Source organism: Schistocerca serialis, unplaced genomic scaffold (genome assembly GCF_023864345.2).
Source record: "Schistocerca serialis cubense isolate TAMUIC-IGC-003099 unplaced genomic scaffold, iqSchSeri2.2 HiC_scaffold_964, whole genome shotgun sequence".
Classification (NCBI taxonomy): Eukaryota; Metazoa; Arthropoda; class Insecta; order Orthoptera; family Acrididae; genus Schistocerca; species Schistocerca serialis.
Window position 1 is genome coordinate 10,001 of NW_026048589.1, and position 5,000 is coordinate 15,000.

A 5,000-nucleotide genomic window follows, 5' to 3' on the forward strand; every position below is an offset into this window, starting at 1 on the left:
AGGCTGAGCTCCCCTGCACAACACACCTCGAAACCCTCTCAGGTCCCGGCGGCGCGCAGCGCCGTCCTAAGTACTTGGTCGGGTTCGAGAGAGGCGCAATCGCCCGGAGTTAGGCGAGTAGACGCTTTAGGTGCGACCACCCGTGCTCCCAACTGAGCTTGCCGCTGCCGACAGAGGCCCGGGAGCGTGCTGTCGTGGCATTGCCGGCGGGAGACAACACGCGCCACCTACGGTGACCGGCAGCTCCAACGCCAGCGCCACAGAAGGACAAAAGCCCCACTTGGGTGCCGAAGCGAACTCTCCCAGCACAGCGCACGCGCCAACACGTCCGCACAGCTGCGATACAAACCACCTGCGAGAACCGCTGGGGCGACCGAGCAGCAGACGGCGTCGCGGCGCCGAGCGCCGGGCGGCGGCGCATCCTCAGCGCACACAGTCCTCAATCGGACCAGCACACTGCAGATGGCCACCGCGCTTCGCACCGGGCCCGCGAGGACCTACTTTGGCCGCAAGGCGCCGCGAGCAGGGGGCGCCGGCGCGCAGCTGCGCCGCCTGCCGCGTCCGTCGGCCGGCGCGCCTGCCACTGGCCGCCCCCACCAGCCGGCTGTAGCGCGTGCGCCCACGCACCGCGCTGCCAGCACGCCGGGCGGCCCCCCCTCACCGGCCGGGGACGGTCCCACCCAGCCACCGCCGCGTATCGCCTCACACCCAGATCCCCTTTCGCGTTCGTGGGCATGGTGGGTCCCCTTTCACGTTCGTGGGCATGGTGGGTATCCCTGAAACAACCGGTTAATAGCTCGACCGATCGTCGCCAACACTGATTCACCTCTAGCGAGAACAACCGCACCACAACGGGTTACCTGTTGTTCATTTGCGTAACGTCACCAGCAAACGTAGACGTCCATCGCCATTTGCAACGAGTATTGCATGCCTGTGTCAGGTGTCACAACACACTACGTCTGCCCACATAGACGCAACAACATGTGCACGCCTCGAGAACACGTGGAAGGTAGCCCCCGTACGTATGCGGTGTCCATTGCGCGAACGACTGTCAGCCGGCCTCTGCAGGATGTCGCAGATGTGGAACGCGGTGCAACATGCTATCACGGTGTGTGAGAAGAGACGACTACGTCCGAATACACGCTCCACTACATCAACAGACTGCTCATGCTGATCGCCATCCAGGGCGTCCGTTCCTCCCACACGTCTGAATGGCGTACCACACTGCAATCCAGCTCTTATAGGGAGACGACACGTAGCTGCGTGCACAATATTTGGACTGTATGGTCTGCCGTTGCTAGGCGCAGTCGTCGTACGGTCACACATGTGCCACGATGTATCATTCAGTACATACGGACCAATGTGCAGTACAGTTTGTGGGTTTTGCGTACATCGGCGGACAGGTGACAGGCCGTACCACAACGTAGGCTGAGTACGTCGGCATGCGAAGGGCATTGAACATGCAAACTTCTCAACGACCAGCTTGCGAAGGCAGGGGGGAAGGGGGGGGGGCATGTACGTCCTGCTGCTATCCACATTACAGTGTATAGCAGGAGCATGTGGAAAGTCAGCAACACCTGCAAGGTGTTTAACATGACGCGATACACAGGGGACCGGGCAGTGCGAATAGCGAACTATATTGCGAGGGTTGCGGTTAGGCAACACTACACTAATTTAACGAGTTGCATAACAATTACAGAGCAGGTTCAGCGACAACGTGCGTCAGGTTAAGGCGCAATATAGGTTAGGTTGAGGCACAATATAGGTTAGGTTAAGGCACAACATGGGTTACGTTAAGGCACAAATTGGGTTACGTTAAGGCACAACATGGGTTACGTTAAGGCACAACATGGGTTACGTTAAGGCACAAATTAGGTTACGTTAAGGCACAAATTAGGTTACGTTAAGGCACAAATTAGGTTACGTTAAGGCACAAATTAGGTTACGTTAAGGCACAAATTAGGTTACGTTAAGGCACAAATTAGGTTACGTTAAGGCACAAATTAGGTTACGTTAAGGCACAAATTAGGTTACGTTAAGGCACAAATTAGGTTACGTTAAGGCACAAATTAGGTTACGTTAAGGCACAAATTAGGTTACGTTAAGGCACAAATTAGGTTACGTTAAGGCACAAATTAGGTTACGTTAAGGCACAAATTAGGTTACGTTAAGGCACAAATTAGGTTACGTTAAGGCACAAATTAGGTTACGTTAAGGCACAAATTAGGTTACGTTAAGGCACAAATTAGGTTACGTTAAGGCACAAATTAGGTTACGTTAAGGTACAATATGGGTTAGGTTAAGGTACAATATGGGTTAGGTTAAGGTACAATATGGGTTAGGTTAAGGTACAATATGGGTTAGGTTAAGGTACAATATGGGTTAGGTTAAGGCACAACGTAGGTTAGGTTAAGGCACAACGTAGGTTAGGTTAAGGCACAACATAGGTTAGGTTAAGGCACAACATAGGTTAGGTTAAGGCACAACATAGGTTAGGTTAAGGCACAACATAGGTTAGGTTAAGGCACAACATAGGTTAGGTTAAGGCACAACATAGGTTAGGTTAAGGCACAACATAGGTTAGGTTAAGGCACAACATAGGTTAGGTTAAGGCACAACATAGGTTAGGTTAAGGCACAACATAGGTTAGGTTAAGGCACAACATAGGTTAGGTTAAGGCACAACATAGGTTAGGTTAAGGCACAACGTAGGTTAGGTTAAGGCACAACGTAGGTTAGGTTAAGGCACAACGTAGGTTAGGTTAAGGCACAACGTAGGTTAGGTTAAGGCACAACGTAGGTTAGGTTAAGGCACAACGTAGGTTAGGTTAAGGCACAACGTAGGTTAGGTTAAGGCACAACGTAGGTTAGGTTAAGGCACAACGTAGGTTAGGTTAAGGCACAACGTAGGTTAGGTTAAGGCACAACATAGGTTAGGTTAAGGCACAACATAGGTTAGGTTAAGGCACAACATAGGTTAGGTTAAGGCACAACATAGGTTAGGTTAAGGCACAACATAGGTTAGGTTAAGGCACAACATAGGTTAGGTTAAGGCACAACATAGGTTAGGTTAAGGCACAACATAGGTTAGGTTAAGGCACAACATAGGTTAGGTTAAGGCACAACATAGGTTAGGTTAAGGCACAACATAGGTTAGGTTAAGGCACAACATAGGTTAGGTTAAGGCACAACATAGGTTAGGTTAAGGCACAACATAGGTTAGGTTAAGGCACAACGTAGGTTAGGTTAAGGCACAACGTAGGTTAGGTTAAGGCACAACGTAGGTTAGGTTAAGGCACAACGTAGGTTAGGTTAAGGCACAACGTAGGTTAGGTTAAGGCACAACGTAGGTTAGGTTAAGGCACAACGTAGGTTAGGTTAAGGTACAACGTAGGTTAGGTTAAGGTACAACGTAGGTTAGGTTAAGGTACAACGTAGGTTAGGTTAAGGTACAACGTAGGTTAGGTTAAGGTACAACGTAGGTTAGGTTAAGGTACAACGTAGGTTAGGTTAAGGTACAACGTAGGTTAGGTTAAGGTACAACGTAGGTTAGGTTAAGGTACAACGTAGGTTAGGTGAAGGCGCAATGTAGGTTAGGTTAAGGTACGATATACCTTAGGTTAAGGTACAATATCGCTTAGGTTAAGGTACAATATAGCTTAGGTTAAGGTACACGTTGTAGGGAAAGGTGTATTTTGGGGGGGGAGGGGGCGGCAGGTTCGTTGATAGTGATTATCGTAAGTGCATGCCTGCGGGATCATCCGATTTGTCACGTCAGGATGCACTTGTGGCTCATGACAGGCGGCGCTCCGATTCCAAGGTTGTGGCAGATCTGTGTCTTTCATTCCTGCCATTGTTTGTGTACTGTGACAGGAGGCAGTATTGTGATGTTGGGTGCACCCCTGTGTAGGACATGTGTGGGTGTTCGTGGCTTAGCTGAGCAATGGCGGATGTCGGAAGGGTGGGATATTCTGTTTTCTGGGTGGACCTCCCGGTCTGGTTATGATAGTGTGGATTGTGTAATGTGGCGGAGAGGATGCACCGGATGTTCTTCCATGCTGGTGGTTAGATATTGTGTGTGTGCCTGTTAGAGGCAGAGAGTAGTGTGTGATAGTGTCTGGCTGACGTGTGGTTCTCATTGTGTGCAGAGTCTTTCAGCATGTATAGGGACGGTTGTATATATTATCTGTATTCTGATGGCTCTGCATCTATTACTAATCAGTGCCGTGTATACGGTTACTCTGGTTCCAGTCGAAACTGTTCTATCTCTGTACATTAGTGACACTGCGGCTCCACTATGTTGCCGCCCCTGTCGGCCGTTTCCCCCAGTGTGTGGCTAATGATTATCAGCAATCAGTCTATTAGTCAATACCGGTAGTGTGACGACGTGAAATGTCCGGGATGGGGGAAGCTACACGCTTCCCGTGGGTCAGGGCCTAGAAAGACTCTTCCCACGCAGGAGGCTCGGACTGTCATTACTCTTCCGAGAAATATATTTGCCCAGCGTTTTTTGCGACTGCGAGTGCGACGCGTACGAGTACCGACATGGATGGGGCGCTTCCTAGCTGATCGCTCAGCATCGGAGAAATATATTTGCCCAACGTTTTTTGCGACTGCGAGTGCAACGCCCAAGGGTACCGACGTGGATGGGGCGCTTCCTAGCTGATCGCTCGGCATGGGAATCCGTACAGTGAGCAATGCGATCGCGTCTGTAGCTTGTACGTGGTACAGCTCGCAGCTCATGTATAGGGACAGCGGGAATGTCGCATATTGGACATAACTCTTCATGAAACGCAAGTTATAGGTGTGGATTGCACATTACGACTGCGGGAAACTTCCGCCGTTCATCCGCTGGCGTTGCGAGTTTGGCGGTTGGGGTGGGGCACGAGCGGGTGCGGGTGGTGTGATTGCCGGTCCACGACTTCGTGCGGCAGAGGCACTGGCGTTTGGGTGCTGTGGTCGACACAGGCTGCATGCTTTGTGGGTGGCGTCGAAAGATGG